At 40.0% G+C, this 19,078-nt stretch overlaps 1 protein-coding gene across 1 annotated transcript in view; it reads left to right on the forward strand.

Moving 5' to 3' along the window:
• Nucleotides 1-19,078, forward strand: part of LOC110488551 (X-linked interleukin-1 receptor accessory protein-like 2) — a 323,660-nt gene that overhangs the window by 82,437 nt on the left and 222,145 nt on the right. The window lies entirely within an intron of this gene.

Consider the following 19,078-nt stretch of genomic DNA (forward strand, 5'->3'; position numbering starts at 1 on the left):
CTGCATAAAACCACACATTGTGTACAAAATCTGTTATTTCTTTATAATTTGACCAGAACACATGGACAGGGTTGACAAGGGGACACAATAGCTTTAAGAAATTAAAGACAGCGCATGTCCGTAACAGGGTGGACATACAGTATCATATGGCTGATTCACTGACAATGTAATTATCTAACTCTTAAGTACTGGAGTTTGGCCAACATGTTTTTCTACATGTCTAATATTTCCTTTTTGTATTAAAACATTAAAGGAATACAAATTCTGAAATAAAAATGTTAAATGTTGCATGGTCCAAATGGTACTGTTTGTGATATTGACCCACCTGTGTGATGATCATGCCATTTAATCAGGTTCCTGGTATGCCACACGTGTCAGGTGGATGCATTATCTTGTCAAAGGACAAATGCTCACTAACAGGAATGTAAACACATTTGTGCCAACAATTTGAGAGAAATAATATTTTTGTGCGTGTGGAACATTTCGGGGATCTTTTCTTTCACCTCATGAAACAATGGACCAACACTTTACATGTTGCATTTATATTTCTGTTCGGTATAGTTCAGTGGAGTTTTCCCTCTCCCCGCTCCCTCCCTGTAGTGCTGTACTGAAACTGCTGCAGAAAAATGGTTACGTGACTCTGCTACGTTACTGGATGCAGGCATCACTCTGCTCCATTGCCAGTGAATTCATGATTCAGAAAAGTGTGCAAAAATGTGTTGTTTTATTGAAAGCGTACGGTCGAACTTGTTACTATCAGTTTTGAGTCAGGAAATGTGTACTTTTCCACCTGAAACATTTTCGATGATTTTACATGAGTATTTTATGTAGCCGACTGCCACAGCAGCGGAGATGGGTAACAACTGTGCATGTCCGCTCTCCGAGGAATCCCTGCTATGTAGAACCTGCATGTTATGCCTTCATTCAAGTTTTTTGGGGGGGGGCAGAGAAGTGAAGACATTGTTGAACATTATTTATAAAAAGTCAACAACAACCTACAAATATGTCTGACGACAAAATACTTGCCAGTGAGGAAGAAAACTACAGTCGTTGAACTGTATTTGAGCCTGAGAATTCCGACGAAGAATTGAGGCAAATTGAGCTTCAGATGGCTGTCCTCCGCCACCGAAGTTGCAGCAGTAGCTGGACCACAGCCCCAACCCATCCCCAGGATCAACACAGACTGGTGGTGCAATTGCGCTCCAATGCTGCGAATAAGGAATATTTGTGCTGCAGAGAATTCTAAAATGTGACTACAATTTTTACAGAAATGGTGGAACGCAATGATGACGAGGAGCAGTTCATTTGTTTTATTAACTGATATGTGACACGTATTAATGCAAAAATCACATGCAAAACAGACAAGCTTTTTCTTTTTTGCTAAAAATATGGCGCCCAGAACTGGTGGAGCACCTGCCCTGAATGATGGATCGCCACTGTATCTAACAAGTACAGTGGCTTGCGAAAGTATTCACTCCCTTGGCATTTTTCCTATTTTGTTGCCTTACAGCCTGGAATTAAAATAGATTTTGGGGGGGGTTTGTAATCATTTGATTTACACAACATGTTTACCACTTTGAAAATGCTAAATATTTTTGTATTGTGAAACAAACAAGAAATAAGACAAACACTGAAAACTTGAGCGTGCATAACTATTCACCCCCAAAAAGTCTGTTTTGTAGAGCCAACTTTTGCAGAAATTACAGCTGCAAGTCTCTTGGGGTATGTCTCTATAAGCTTGGCACATCTATCCACTGGGATTTTTGCCTGTTCTTCAAGGCAAAACTGCTCCAGCTCCTTCAAGTTGGATGGGTCCCAATGGTGCACAGCAATCTCTAAGTCATACCACAGATTCTCAATTGGATTGAGTTCTGGGCTTTGACTAGGCCATTCCAAGACATTTAAATGTTTCCCCTTTAAACCACTCGAGTGTTGCTTTAACAGTATGCTTAGGGTCATTGTCCTGCTGGAAGGTGAACCTCTGTCCCAGTCTAAAATCTCTGGAAGACTGAAACAGGTTTCCCTCAAGAATATACCTGTATTTAGTGCCATCCATCATTCCTTCAATTCCCAGTCCCTGCCGATGAAAAACATCCCCACAGCATGATGCTGCCACCACCATTCTTCACTGTGGGGATGGTGTTCTCGGGGTGATGTGAGGTGTTGGGTTTGCGCCAGACATAGCCTTGCCCTTGATGGCCAAAAAGCTCAATTTTTATCTCATCTGACCAGTGTACCTTCTTCCATATTTGTGGGGAGTCTCCCACATGCCTTTTGGCGAACACTAAATGTGTTTGCTTATTTTTTTCTTTAAGCAATGGCTTTAGCCCAAGACAATATACACAGAGTATACCAAACATTATGAACACCTTCATAATATTGAGTTGCACCCCCCCCCCCCCCCCCCCCCCCATTTTTGTCCTCAGAACAGCCTCAATTCGTCAGGGCATGGACTCTACAAGGTGTTGAAAGCATTCCACAGGGATGCTAGCCCATGTTGACTCCAATGTTTCCCACAGTTGTGTAAAGTTGTCTGGATGTCATTTGGTTGGTGGACCATTCTTGATACACTCTGGAAACTGTTGAGCGTGAAAAACCCAGCAGCATTTTAGTTCTTGACGCAAACTGGTGTGCCTTGGCACCTACTACCTTACCCCATTCAAAGGCACTTAAATATTTTGTCTTGCCCATTCACCCTCTGAATCGCACACATACACAATCCATGTCTCAATTTTCACAAGGCTTAAAAATGCTTCTTTAACTTGTCTCCTCACCTTTGTCTACACTGATTTGAAGTGGATTTATCAAGTGATATCAGTAAAGGATCATACAGTGGTCGCTCCACTAAAACTTTTGCAATTATGCTGCGGGATTTAGAGGTAATTTATGTTTTTGTACGGTACCCTGCGCCACCACGTTATTGCTCCAGACCAGCGCAAGGGGGAGTTAGAGCACTGATTATGCTTTTGGGTCCTACTGTGTCTCTAACTCACAATGAATGGGCACCATGAACCTAAATAGAAACTGATACTTGTGCACGACTTCAGTATTACTTACTAAAACTGTTGTTACACTAAGGTTTTCATTATTTAATTTTGTATGGATTATTTTGCTCTTACTGCAGTACTGTAGGCCACTCCTGACCGGTCACCTTATACACGGATGCGCCACTCAGGTGCTGTATAACGTGACCAGTTATACTGCACCTGAATGGTGCATCCGTGTAAGCTGTGTTGCTACAGATGCTGGTTCAATACCCATGCCGCCCTCCACTGGCAGACCCATGAGATGATTGTAGGTTTTTGGTTTCTCTCCCTCTAAAAACAAGAATAAATCATTCCAAATAACAAACTGGCTTCATTTACAAATTAGTAACAATGTCTCATCCCGTGTTCAAGAATGGCCTTTTTCTCACTCATTTTATGTTATTTGAAAACAAAATCATCTCCAAAATATTATTTTTTAAACAAAGCGATTATTATTATTATTATTCATTTAGAATTATATTGTTGGATATTCTCACAGATATTATTAATCCTGTTATTAGCAGGACAATATATATTGGTCACATTGGTCATGGCTCACGAGCAGCGCACAATGGGATTGCATTGCAGTTCTCCAGCTGTATCCACTGAAAGCGGGTGAGGTTCAAGGCACAAGCGTGTGCAAAGCTGTCATCAAGGCAAAAGGTGGCTGCTCTGAAGAATCTCAAATATCAAATATGTTTTGATATGTTTAACACTTTTTTAATTACTACATGATTCCATATGTGTTATTTCATAGTTTTGTGTAGTAAATAGTAAAAATAAAATAAAAAACCCTTGAATGAGTAGGTGTGTCCAAACTTTTGACTGGTACTGTATATATTCCCATATATCTGACCTTTTATTAGATCCAAAGAGTAGACATGTTCCTGCATGTTCTTAATTTCATATACGAAGGTAGGATATTATCCGTAATGGGACTGTTTCTAGTGCATCCAATCCGGACTTCAGAAATGTCCTTTGTTACCGTATGAGTCCAATGAGATATCTGGGGTGTTGCGCGTGCACCCGCTTATATATTTGTAGAATTTTCTAACTCCGGAAAGTATCAACATGCTGGTACATCTAAGCTTTAATATTTAGGCATAAACATATTTTCAGAAATGTATCAGTAGTCGATACCTCAAAAAATATATAATTTCAATAGATATCCTTACATGATGTGTAATATTCATCCTCGAATGTCTGATTGAAAATGGGCTAAATCTGACTCATGATCAATATGCACTGGCCAAATTATTTTACCTGTTCATGTGCCGAAAATCATTGTGCTTCTTCACATGGAGGCGAAATATCTGAGCATACATTTACACCATATTCAGTAGTAGTCTACAAGGCACAGAAAGGCATTGTTTTATTTCATCCAAGTTGCTATTTCCAAAGCACATCTCTCCTATTTCTGTAAAGAAAAAAAAGATCAGCATAGCAAATCCAGAGTTCCTATCACACTTGCTTTCTGTAAAGATGCAGACTTAGGCCAATAGTTCCTAAAAATGTATTTTATTTATTTGACAGAAGAAGAAAAAAGTTACACTCCTTCAATACCCCTGCATGCCCTGTTTGTTATGGACGAGGAATACGATGGGAGAAGATTAGGTCATCAGCGGCGGTCCCTTGCAGCCCGGACTCAACAGTTTGGAGTAGATCACAGATCAACACTACCAAAACATCAATACATCAATTATTAATCCAAATTTTGTCGATTATTGCAAGAAAATATTGTAATTTCATATAATACTACAAGCTAGCTAACCAGTTTACTAGTTAGCTAGCTAGCTTATATTAAACAGTAATACAACATATGCCTAAATGTTTTAAAAGTTAGCTGTCACCTGTCCCTGAAGTGAAGGCATTTTCACTATTTGTTAGCTTGCTAGATTATAGTACTGTTTAGCTTTTACTGGCCAAATTAGCTAACGTTATTGATGCTAGTTACTAAGATAAATAAAACATCTCAGATTAGCTACTCAATTTGTGTTATTTTATGAACAGCTTCTCACTTCTTTGTTTCTCACTTCTTTGTTTCTCCACACACTGTTTACACACATTTGTGGCGCCCAAATAAAAAAATGACAGTCGGAACTCCACAGCAGAAAATACATGATTATTGTTGCTAAACTCACGAGTTACAGTGCTTTTAGCTTGTGGTTTGCGCGTGCCCTTATTCAGAGGGAATTCTACAATTATAGCTAGTGTCTGAAAGAATTATATGGATTTAACTTCTTATGGCTGCAGGGGCAGTATTGAGTAGCTTGGATGAATAAGGTGCCCAGAGTAAACAGCCTGCTCCTCGTTCCCAGTTGCTAATATATGCATATTATTAGCACATTTGGATAGAAAACACGTTTCTAAAACTGTTTTAATGATGTCTGTGAGTATACCAGAACTCATATGGCAGGCAAAAACCTGAGAAGAAATCCAAACAGGAAGTGGGAAATCTGAGGTTTGTAGTTTTTGAATTCAGCCCTATCGTATACACAGTGGGATATTGGTTGTGTTGCACTTCCTAGGGCTTCCACTAGATGTCAACCATCTTTAGAAACTTGAATGAGGCTTCTACTGTGATGTGGGGCCGGATGAGAGCTCTTTGAGTCAGTGGTCTGGCAGAGAGCCAGGTCCTGGTCACCCGCATTTCACATTATTGAAGTTTTATGATAAAAACATCCTAAAGATTGATTCTATCCTTAAGTTTGAAATGTTTCTACGACCTGTAATATAACTTTTTTTAAGCTTTCGTCCGACGTTCGGCTGGACCTGCACGAGCGTTTGGATTTGTGTACTTAACGCCCTAACAAAAGTAGCTACTTGGACATAAATGATGAACATTATCGAACAAACAAACATTTATTGTGGAACTAGGATTCCTGGAAGTGCATTCTGATGAAGATCATCAAAGGCAAGGGAATATTTATAATGTTATTTCTGATTTCTGTTTACTTCAATATGGCGGATATATATATATTTTTTCCTGAGCGCCGTTCTCAGATTATTGCATGGTTTGCTTTTTCCATAAAGTTTTTTTGAAATCCGACACAGCGGTTTCATTAAGTCCTATGAGTGTCAGGAAGTCCTATGCGTGTCATCTGATGACGATCATCAAAGGTTAGTGATTAATTTTATCTCTATTTGTGCTTTTTGTGACTCCACTCTTTGGCTGGAAAAATAGCTGTGTTTTTCTGTGATATGGCTCTGACCTAACATAATCATTTGTGGTGCTTTCGCTGTAAAGCCTATTTGAAATCGGACTCGAACGGTATAAGATTTTAATTATGAGATTTTTGTTGTTTTGAATTTGGCACCCTGCACTTTCACTGGCTGTTGTCATTCCGATCCCATTAACGGGATTGCAGCCCTAAGAAGTTTTAATATTTGTGCAATAATTGAGCATGTCCTCAAAACTCAATTAAGATTTAGAAATTGTCCTTATTTACCATATCAAGATCCTGATATGGACCTCAGTCAAGAGCTTTTGCATTGTATTGTGCTGGTAAAATATACAATGTAGGCCTACTGTCAGTATTTGTGTCATTATGTCTAAAAGACACATCTGATTTCAGAATTTGTCAGGATTTTGTGTATGTCCAAAAAACTCAAAATATGCATTGGAAATGGTAAGTACAGTGCCTTGCGAAAGTATTCGGCCCCCTTGAACTTTGCAACCTTTTGCCACATTTCAGGCTTCAAACATAAAGATATAAAACTGTATTTTTTTGTGAAGAATCAACAACAAGTGGGACACAATCATGAAGTGGAACGACATTTATTGGATAATTCAAACTTTTTTAACAAATAAAAACTGAAAAATTGGGCGTGCAAAATTATTCAGCCCCCTTAAGTTAATACTTTGTAGCGCCACCTTTTGCTGCCATTACAGCTGTAAGTCACTTGGGGTATGTCTCTATCAGTTTTGCACATCGAGAGACTGACATTTTTTCCCATTCCTCCTTGCAAAACAGCTCGAGGTGAGGTTGGATGGAGAGCATTTGTGAACAGCAGTTTTCAGTTCTTTCCACAGATTCTCGATTGGATTCAGGTCTGGACTTTGACTTGGCCATACTAACACCTGGATATGTTTATTTTTGAACCATTCCATTGTAGATTTTGCTTTATGTTTTGGATCATTGTCTTGTTGGAAGACAAATCTCCGTCCCAGTCTCAGGTCTTTTGCAGACTCCATCAGGTTTTCTTCCAGAATGGTCCTGTATTTGGCTCCATCCATCTTCCCATCAATTTTAACCATCTTCTCCGTCCCTGCTGAAGAAAAGCAGGCCCAAACCATGATGCTGCCACCACCATGTTTGACAGTGGGGATGGTGTGTTCAGGGTGATGAGCTGTGTTGCTTTTACGCCAAACATAACGTTTTGCATTGTTGCCAAAAAGTTCATTTTTGGTTTCATCTGACCAGAGCACCTTCTTCCACATGTTTGGTGTGTCTCCCAGGTGGCTTGTGGCAAACTTTAAATGACACTTTTTATGGATATCTTTAAGAAATGGCTTTCTTCTTGCCACTCTTCCATAAAGGCCAGATTTGTGCAATATACGACTGATTGTTGTCCTATGGACAGAGTCTCCCACCTCAGCTGTAGATCTCTGCAGTTCATCCAGAGTGATCATGGGCCTCTTGGCTGCATCTCTGATCAGTCTTCTCCTTGTATGAGCTGAAAGTTTAGAGGGACGGCCAGGTCTTGGTAGATTTGCAGTGGTCTGATACTCCTTCCATTTCAATATTATCGCTTGCACAGTGCTCCTTGGGATGTTTAAAGCTTGGGAAATATTTTTGTATCCAAATCCGGCTTTAAACTTCTTCACAACAGTATCTCGGACCTGCCTGGTGTGTTCCTTGTTCTTCATGATGCTCTCTGCGCTTTTAACGGACCTCTGAGACTATCACAGTGCAGGTGCATTTAAACGGAGACTTGATTACACACAGGTGGATTGTATTTATCATCATTAGTCATTTAGGTCAACATTGGATCATTCAAAGATCCTCACTGAACTTCTGGAGAGAGTTTGCTGCACTGAAAGTAAAGGGGCTGAATAATTTTGCACGCCCAATTTTTCAGTTTTTGATTTGTTAAAAAAGTTTGAAATATCCAATAAATGTCGTTCCACTTCATGATTGTGTCCCACTTGTTGTTGATTCTTCACAAAAAAATACAGTTTTATATCTTTATGTTTGAAGCCTGAAATGTGGCAAAAGGTCGCAAAGTTCAAGGGGGCCGAATACTTTCGCAAGGCACTGTATTCTTGAGAATATCAAAAACGTGTAATGTAAAGATATCCCCTGATATGGACCCTTTTTGCTCAGTGTGTTGTGTTGATATCCCTGTAAGTGAGCATTTATCCTTTGCCAAGATAATCCATCCACCTGATAGGTGTGGCATATCAAGAAGCTGATTAAACAGCATGATCATTACACCTTGTGCTGGGGACAATAAAAGGCCCCTCTAAAATGTGCAGTTTTGTCTGAAAAACACAATGCCACAGATGTTTTGAGGGAGTGTGCAATTGGCATGTTGACTGCAGGAATATCTCCCAGAGCTGTTGCCAGATAATTGTATGTTAATTTCTCTACCATGAGCCACCTCCAATGTAGTTTTTGAGATTTTGGAAGTACATCCAACCAGCTTCACAACTGCAGACCACTTGTAACTACGCCAACCAGGATCTCCATATCCGGATTCTTCACGTGCAGGATCGTCTGTCACCAGCCATCAATATGTGTTGGTTTCCACAACTGAATAATTTCTGAACAAACTGTCAGAAACTGTCTCAGGGAAGCTCATCTGCATGCTCGACATCTTCACCAGGGTCTTGACCTGACTACAGTTTGGCTTCGTAAATGACTTCAGTAGGCAAATGCTCACCTTTGATGGCCACTGGCACGCTGGAGAAGTGTGCTCTTCATGGATGAATCCCAGTTTCAACTGTACCGGGCAGATGGCAGACAGCTTGTATGGCGTTGTGTGGGCAAGCGGTTTGCTGATGTCAACGTTGTGAACATAGTGCCCCATGGTGACGGTGGGGTTATGGTATGGGAGGCATAAGCTACGGACAATGAACACAATATCATTTTATCGATGGCAATTTGAATGCACAGAGATACCGTGACGAGATCCTGAGGCCCATTGTTGTATTTGTCTTTTTTATTTTTTTTATTAGGGATCCCAAGGCAGAAACTTCTCTTCCTGGGGCACATACATCACACATAAAACAAAAGATGAAACAGTATATCATATAACATTATTACACCACTACCTATCTACAATACAACATGTATAACACCACCATACAACAATATTGCAATGTACGTGTGTGTAGAGTGTGTGTGTGAATGCATATGCATGTGTCATAACCTGTGTGTGTATCTCTTCACAGTCCTCGCTGTTCCATAAGGTGTATCTTTTAATCTAAGGTGTATCACCTTTTTTGTATCCAGTTTTCTTAACGCATGGTTGATGTTCAGTGAAGAGTTTATAAGGCAGTTCAGCTATAAGAAGTGTTCATGCTTTACTGATTGAGGATCCACGTCTTTGCATTTACTGCTACACATCTCCTGTTGAAACCTTTGCATCCAACAAAATAACTAAACAGTGTTGTCTTCTGTTATCTACTCTCAGCATAGTGTCATCCTCATTTACAGTCTGACCTTGTATTGTGTTTTAGGTCAAAAAAAGCCATGGAAAGGAAGACATTAGCTACTCTATTACTTTTGCCTCGATATCAACCTGCAGACTTTCTCATGATTCCTCTTTTAACCAAAGAGAGAGACATTATGTAGGGCAATTCATTAACATAGCTGGATTTTATCGTTTATTGAATCAAAGTCATTTTTAGTCATCTGCAGTTCCACAGGAGGCAATATTTCAGGTGGAAGTAATGTCACCTGCTGTCAAAATCCCAGCTCCTCAAGAAACATTTATTCCCACGTCATCTACCCTCATAACTCAGGATGATGAAAAACACATTTAACTGCCTTGCTCATTTACTGTAGATCAGATCAATCAATTCAACAGATTAATTAGGTTGCTCCGGGAGCCAAAGGACTGCCATGGACTAGAACTATGCCGTTGCTATGGCTATTTATCAGATAGTTTGCCCAAAATCCACAGGATAAATAATGATCTGTTGAATATTAATACACCTCTGTACTAAACCTATATTAATACACCTCTGTACTGTATATCCAAGCCCCTGTTACAGTACACCAACAGTGTTTGTTTACACTGAGGCATTGGGCATACACCATAAGCTCTTTACCCAGCCCATCCTCACTCCATATCCCCTGTTTGGACACACTTCAATTCATCAGCATTTTAAACCATAATGTTTAAAAAGGAAAATCATACTACATGCATTTTGAAGAGAACATTCCCCATGCTGTGTTGTACAGTCAGTATACAGTACATTCAGGGCATTAATCCATTCATTAAAGAAGCACTTACAAATATATAGGAATTCTTAAAAGGGAAATTAGGTTATTTTATCTCACTCACTAAATCCTCTTAAGGAGGAGACTGAGAAAGGCAGATACCTAAGTCTAAGTGTGGATGAAACGAGAGCAGCTGGGGAGGAATTTGTCATGGGTGAGTCTGCAGATTCCCCCTGTGGCTGTGCACACAAACAGTAGACAAACACATACAATGTGGCAAAATTAATACATAAACTGTATTTTTAACAACTTCTCATTGGTCAAGTGAAGGAATTTCGACATCCTTAGTGTGAAGTGGTCCAGTAAATAGGATGCGCATTTACTTCATGCAATCACTGATATTTCATCCGCAGGGAACAGTTTGCATGATTACCATGTGCTCAAAGGTTATTTAGCTTCAAGTACCTGGCAGTACACAGAATAATTGACTTATGTAATGTCTTCTGTTTTATATTAGGAGTCCCCTGAGTCCAAAGTGGGTGCTTATAGAATTATCTTAATGTGAGTGCCATGCAGGGAAGGAAAGTAAATGTATGCAAAATATCTAATGCAGTGACTTGAACAGACACAGCTATTACTCACACATTTTCATATCAATTGCAGCGATGCCGCCGTGGTCTGTATGATGCTTGCCTGTTTTTATAACGCATTCTCGGTTGATGCATTTTTTTGTACGTTTTTTTTTTTTTTTTTACTATAGTGTTCTATTTACAAGACATGTATATGGATATAGAAATCAAACCTCTACGTCATTGTACTATATTAGTTTGATGTTGATTACCAGTGTAGTAGTACGCTTACAACCTAACCCATTTTACTTACTTAATATGGAATAAGTTTAAATGCCTATTTCACACATTTTATCTCAGCAGGGTCTCTGAGATCCCATAAGGGAATTTAAATTCAGAGTGGATGAGTTAATTGAAACCCATGGTGATGTCAAAATGTCAATCTCTGTTATATTCCACTAAAAATAAGAGGAGATTATTAAGGGTAGGTTAATATGGTAGGTTAACATTTCTTTCCATTTGTTTTCTTCATTACATTCATTCTGTAAAAGCCACCAACAATAATCCAACTGATATGTTCCTATGAAATTAAATGTAAAAATGTAGTATGAGGTGATGATACAAATGACCAAAACTACTGGAGCAATTTGACAGTTTTAAACAGAGGTACAAAAAAAACGATTTCCACACTAATCTTGTTTCTGTGAGTATACACTCATGCTGATTGATAAAACGCGGGCCCTCTGCTCAAACGAAACTCAAGCTATCATGGAAAAAAATGATCCGTAATATCCTCAAATGTGCCTGTTTATGCTTCAAACTGATTCTATTGCACACAAAAAACAACTATGCATATATTTGACTTGAATCCAGCTGGGAAGGTTGCCTCCTTCAAGAGCTTTTTGAAGTAAATGTTGCTCCGCGTCTTCCCTGTGTCGACTTCTAAGAGCCGCATTGGATAAAAGCAAGAGTATGATTGAGCAGGGAAATGTTTTCTTATGCAAGCCAACGATGGCCTTGGGTTGTTACTGTTCCCATCCACGCCTGCCCCTGGCATATCAATGCACAAAGGCACAAAGGTGTTGTTTTAACCTGAGGTTAAGGTGACGATGGTGATTGTGTGTGTTTAGCTTTAGCTCTGTGTTGTGTTGCTGCGTAATTCGAATGGTAGGAGAAAGCGAGATAGATGAAAGTATTAAGGTCAGATCCCTCCCCCTCTTCCATCTTCTTTTTCACACCAACCACCCACACCATTTCCTGGAGCTGTTCCCTGTGCAGGGAGAGGAGGAAGCTAGAAAGACGCAATGAAGGAAGCATTCAGTCAGTCATCATCGCTTAAGTTTAATGATGCCAACAAATAAGAGGATGTAGTTATCTATGCAGTATTTATATGATCATTGATCCACATTTTCTGTATCTAACATGTGTTAACCCCTTAGTGAATAACTGTATTTGATGTATAGGCCTCCCGCATGGTGCAGCAGTCTAAGGCACTGCATCTCAGTGCTAGAGGTGACACTGCAGACCCTGGTTCTATCCCGGGCTGTATCACAACCGGCCGTGATTGGGAGTCCCATAGGGCGGTGCACAATTGGCCCAGCGTCGTCCGGGTTAGGGCAGGGTTTTGCCGTGGTAGGCCATCATTGTAAATAAGAATTAGAATAAGAAGAGTTATTTACTGACTTGCCTAGTTAAATAAAGGTTCAACAAAAATAAATATAGGATTCTTCACAAAATCCACCTCTTAATAAGGTCAGTGCTGTCAATTACATTAACATAGGTGTTAATCCACTACTTAAAACGGTGCGGTTAAATTATGTCCAATATTTAAAGTACAACACTCCAAATTAGTCGGACCAAAGAGAGCAACAGTCCTCTTCACCTTGTTAAATACAATTTATGAAGATACTCTTTCCCTTCATTAAAGTAGATCATTGGTTAAGTGAAATCGGGCATATTGAGTTACCCTCCCATCTCGGAGACGCAGGTCTTTACACCCTACCTTGTAGCATTTTTCTTAAGAAATGTTGGGCTTAGCTGACTAAGATCGTGACTGTCGGATAACACTGCCTTTACCAAAGCAGAGTCTGCTCTGCAGTTAATAAAAAATAGTCCAGGCTCCTTTACAGGTTGTATCTCGTCAAGTGAGTCTAGCGTTCTGGTGACAAGCAAATCAGACATGTGTAAACATTTCATGGTAAAGTCTATCTGTTGTATTTTACACATGACCAATATATTTTTTATTTGATTTATATGTATGATGTTTAATCAGGAGCCTGGAGGGGAATGTGAAGGCCTCATGTGGCAGCGGATTAAAAATAGCAGCACTTTACCTCACTGTGAACTTGGAACTGTCTGTGCCCAGCCCCCTTGTAGAAGTGTGCACTTTCACACTTGCCTATTTGCATTACGTCAGATACATTAGAGCATGACCCTCAGTGTGATGGAGCATTCTGAAGGGAGGGCAGATTGGTAGCCATAACTATGGCAGGAAGTGTGTGTGTGTGTGTGTGTGGGGGGGGGGGGGGGGGTCTGGGTGTGAGATGTTGTTTGCTCTTTTTACCTAGACTGATATGAATGTCTAACAGTGGAGGCTGCTGAGGGGAGGACGGCTCATAATAATGACTGGAACGGTGCAAATGGAATGGCATCAAACATGTGGAAACCAGGTGTTTGATATCATTCCACAAATTCCACTCCAGCCAATACCACAAGCCCGTCCTCCCTAATTAAGGTGCCACCAACCTCCTGTGATGTCTAAAGATCTAAGACTAGTCACCTGAGTTTTTAAAAAGGTACTGGGATAGGATTTCAAGGCCGTAATTGCAGATAATGTGAAGCCACACATTTAAAGCTAAACCCAACAACAACAACAACAAAAAAATGTGCTAAGTGAAAAGGACAGTACTCAGAATTAATTTTAAAAGGAGATAAGGTTTCGGCCTGCTCGTTTTAAATGACAAGATCCACTATGTAATTTCCAGGATGTCCTTGGAAATAAGATGAAAATAACACTAACCTGTTCTGTTTTAAAAATAGACAAATTGTATAAGTCATTCAGACATTCACATTCATCCAGCAGCCAGCAGGGGGGGGGGGGAATCTTGTGTTTTTTGTTTTGTATCGAGATAATAAAGTTAGAATGACTTGTTTTGAGTTGATCTTGCTTACCCAGAATATGCATTTAGATCATTTGTCTTGTTTTAAGATAAACTAGTCAGAATAAGTCTTTAGGTTAAAGGTCCAATAAAGACATTTTTATCTCAAATCATTTCTGGGTAGCAATTAAGTACCTTGCTATGCTTGTTTTCAATTAAAATGGTCAAAAATAAAATCATCTTTCTTATTGGTCTATTAACTAATTTACAGCATGGTGATGTCACCATGGAAGGCCAAAACTCCATCCCACCAAAACTGGCTGAAATGTCAGGTATTTTCAAACAGCTCTTACGCTGCCAGTGCAGATATTTTGTCTTGTTAAGATGTAATATTAAGATAAAATTGTAATGGATACTCAGGGAGAAAAAGGTGTAGATTCACACGGCAGGTGTTTATTTCACCTTCGCAGAAGGCAGGAGTCGTGGTCACAGGCAGGCAATGGTCATAACCAGGTAGGCAAGCAGGCAGGTCAATCAAAACCAGTTATAGACCTTCAGTCCCAGTTCTCACAAACGAGCTAGGAAAAGGATTAGTAGAGTCAAAATGAAAAATACCTCATAAAGGCACAACCAGGATGAACTGAACTAAATAAGGAGCTGATGAGACCAGGTGAGTAACTAACACAGGTGAAATCAATGAACAAAAATTAAAGACAGGGCTACGTTCAGAACAACAATGAAACAGAACACAAGGTTGACTAAGAAAATAAATACAGAACCTTACAAAAGTATCTTGAAATAATATAATTGATCTCACCCCACTTGTATCAAGCCTTTTTTAGGTTAAAAGAAGTCAAGTGCACTGGGGGGGAATTCCGACCCGAGTTAAGCTGTGTAAACTGAACTTAATTCCCCTTTCCCTCTCTATGTGTATTCTGACCTTGAATTTAAGCATGAGTATAGCATGCTATTCACCCTCTATTCATTTGATGTGGAGATCAACGAAATTAAGGTGTGGTGGAGGTGGTTCTCCGTATTCTGACCTCTCATAATTCCAGCACCATTACGTGCGAGGAAACCATGAATAAGGTCGAGTGACCTGCCGGTTCCAAGTGGGACACCATCTACTTTTTTTTTTCTGATAGAAATAAAAGCATTCCCCATGCACTGTAATTTATACATTAATAAGAGCTAGGTAAATGAGTAATATGTTTGGAGAAGGGGATTGTAAATACACATAGCAATTGTTTGAGATGATTTTTACTTATGAGCCACCATATTTAAAGAGATGGTTGAAGGTAAATGTACAGACAACCCTATTGAACGAAAACTCAACGAGAAAATCTGTTGGCCAGAAAATGGGAGGGTTTTTAGCAGTTGAATTAAATGTATTCAGTGCATGCAATGTACATACACCTGTAGAGCAAAATTCCGCACCTGCATTAGGTAAGTCTGAATACCAACTACTGAGAAGTGCAAGGAAAAGGCGTGCGTAGGCCTTATGATAATTTACTTTGGTAAGAGGTCGAGTCAATGCATTCTAATGGTAAGAGATATATAAGTAAGATCACATTTCTTTGCAGTGTGCTGTCTTGCTGCAACTTCAAACTATCCCAGATAATATACAATAATTCATATACTATAGGTTCATCTTTATGACATTTATAATAGTAATAATTTGAATATAACTCATAATCACACACTATCCACCACACTCAGTTTGACATTGTTCCACATGCAGTAAATGATGGATTATGACCCGGGCTGTGGTTTCAGCTGGAGATCAGGTAAGGTCAGTAAAGTACAGTTTAACTTATCTTCATGGCAACACTGAAAGAGGCTTAGCTCTATTAGACTGCATGGGGAGAATGCACAGTCACAGGGGAGGAGGCATGTAGTTTAACCCTTTTTGCCTAATGCATTCCCACATTGCTGCTGTGTGTGATTAATTAGCTTCAAGTGAATTTTCCGGGCAAACAATATGTCTTTGTTTCAAAATGTTGTCCTCCAGATTGCAATTTATGTCATAGACCGACCAACAATTTATCTCTTACCAATTTTTTGTACGTTTTATAATTTGTTACAGGGAAATCATAATTTCTCACACTATCATCATACACAAGGAACCTTGTTGGAGTTTACATTTAGCACTTATGATTTATATGTTTCCATTATCAAGGCAAATGTTTTTGAAAATATCCTGCAGAATTATTGTACTGGCAAATGAGCAGCTTACCCAAGCGCAAAAGCTCTTCATGGATATCAGGCATATGTAACACTAACTTTTACAATTAGGAAAGGGGGACACCTAGTCAGTTGTACAACTGAATGCCTTCAACTGAAATGTCTTTTACATTTAACCCAACCTCTCTGAATTAGAGAGTTGCGGGGGGGGGGCTGCCTTAATCAACATCCATGTCTTCGTCACCCGGGGAACAGTGGGTTAACTACCTTGCTCAGGGGCAGAACGACACATTTTTACCTTGTCAGCTCAGGGATTCGATCCGGCAACCGTTTGGTTATTGGCCCAACGCTCTAACCACTAGAATAATTGTTTGTGTTGACTCAGATTTATTGTTTGCTTTCAGTACTTTCCACTTATTTAAAGTGGCCATTGTTGTTCTAAAAACTCTTGTAGTGTATTTTTTGGCAGTTGGTAGGAAGATGTGATAATGTTAGCCCACTCAACATTGAGCTGTTGCAGCCCTCCAAATCTTCCCAGTACATTCACAGAATGGACTAAGAGACCCAGGGGACTGCATTGTCTCCACTGCATACTTAAACTCGCTAGAGTACTGCTCCTAAGTGTGAACATTATTTCAGACATAATGCTTGTCTTATTTCTCACAGAACTTAACACAACACAGGCCACGGAACCAACCACATTCCAACTGTGCGGGTGAATTCCGCTACCAACATACACCTTGTGTTACAACGTGACCGGTAGCGAATGTGGGAAGAGTGTGGCAGAAACAGCGCCTCAGATCCTTCTGTTTGCCTTCTCTAAGCATGTATAATACATGCCACTTATATACAATTTTAATAATGGCCTGTGCTTTTTGTGCTTCCAAGATTCTGGGAGGAATGTTACTCTGGGGCAGCTGGTCAGGATAGGGAATCCAAGGTCAAGCCATCTGTTCAATTCACAATGATTCTCTCATTTACACAAACTAAACAGACTCAGCATAAACACATTTTCATTCCCATTCTTCTTAAAATTAATATTTAGAGACAGAGAGCCACTACATTTCCATATCAGTTGTATTTTCCAGCCTTGACTGCAGTAAGAATGTTTATACAATTATGTAACTTTAGCATTGGCGGAAGGAGGTCCCCTACCACTAGCGCCGGCTAGCTAAACTAATGCAGTTTTGTGGGATTGAGCTCTCGCTCCCCGAGGTATAAGACAGGTGTGCCAATTAAGAGGGCTTTCTGCCAGCCCGTTCCTCCAGTGTGATAATTACCGGCAGCTCTGTGGCTTTCAGCAGAGTATCGAACCCACCAAGTGGTGGGGGGGCCCTCCTCTCCCTGAGCAGAGGGACCTTAATAGGTCAGCGTTCTCTCCGGCCACACACACCACACTTAGTCCTCTTGTTACATAACTAAGATCAATGACAGATGCTAATTAAAATGGGTATTTTTATTCCCTGTTTCACAAACAGACCACTGGTGTCTTTTCTGCCTCCTGAGGTAAAATATCACCATGGTCATATGGTCACCATGGTCATTTTTTTCCTGAGCTGTCAATACAACAAGGTTGTCTGGCTCAGTGACTACAAACACTCTCATGTGTTTGATTCAATAACAAGAGTATAGGCCTATCTGCCACGGAAGGTTTCAAGTTTTTAATTGTCACTTGCCAAAGTAGAGTGAAATGCCTTTCTTGCAAGCTTTTTCCCAACAATGCAGTAATCAATATCGCTAGTACTATTACAAAAAGTAAAGTAGAACAAAAACACACAAGAAATAGAAATGAGAAGAACACGAGAAAGTAAGTAAGCTACTGTACCAGGTCAGTGCCAATACCATAGTTCCAATGTGCAGGGATACTGGAGTGTTAGGAGTATATACAGTGCATTCGGAAAGTATTCAGACTCCTTGACATTTTACACATTTTGTTACGTTACAGCCTTATTCTAAAATTGATTATTTTTTTTCTTATCATCAATACCCCATAAAAACAAAGCAAAAACTGTTTTTTTTAGAAATGTATGTAAATGTATTACAAATAAAAAAACAGAAACACAGTTTTCAGACCCTTTGCTATGAGACTTAATATTGAGCTCTTGATTGGAGTCCACCTGTGGTAAATTCAATTGATTGGACAGGATTTGGAAAGGCAGACACCTGTCTATAAGGTCCTCCAGTTGACAGTGCACGTCAGAGCAAAAACCAAGACATGAGGTCAAAGGAATTGTCTGTAGAGCTCCAAGACAGGATTGTGTCGAGGTACAGATCTGGGGAAGGGTACCAAAACAGTTCTGCAGCATTGAAGGTCTCCAAGAACACAGTGGCCTGTATCATTCTTAAATGGAAGAAGTTTGGAACCACCAAGACTCTTCCTTGAGCTGGCTGCCCGGCCAAACTGAGCAATCGGGGGAGAAGGGCCTTGGTCAGGGAGGTGACCAAGACCCCGATGGCAGGGCAGCCAGAGTTCCTCTGTGGAGATGGGAGAACCTTCCAGAAGGACAACCATCTCTGCAGCACTCCACCAATCAGGCCTTTATGGTAAAGTGACCAGACGGAAGCCATTCCTCAGTAAAAGGCACATGACGGCCTGCTTGGAGTTTGCCAAAATGCACTTAAAGCACTCTCAGACCATGAGAAACAAGATTCTCTGGTCTGATGAAACCAAGATTAAACTCTTTGGCCTGACTGCCAAGCTTCACGTCTGAAGGAAACCTGGCTCCATCCCTATGGTGAAGCATGGTGGTGGCAGCATCATGCTGTGGGGATCATTTTTAGCTGTAGGGACTGGGAGCATAGTCAAGATC

This window comes from Oncorhynchus mykiss, chromosome 14, assembly GCF_013265735.2.
Source record: "Oncorhynchus mykiss isolate Arlee chromosome 14, USDA_OmykA_1.1, whole genome shotgun sequence".
Lineage (NCBI taxonomy): Eukaryota > Metazoa > Chordata > Actinopteri > Salmoniformes > Salmonidae > Oncorhynchus > Oncorhynchus mykiss.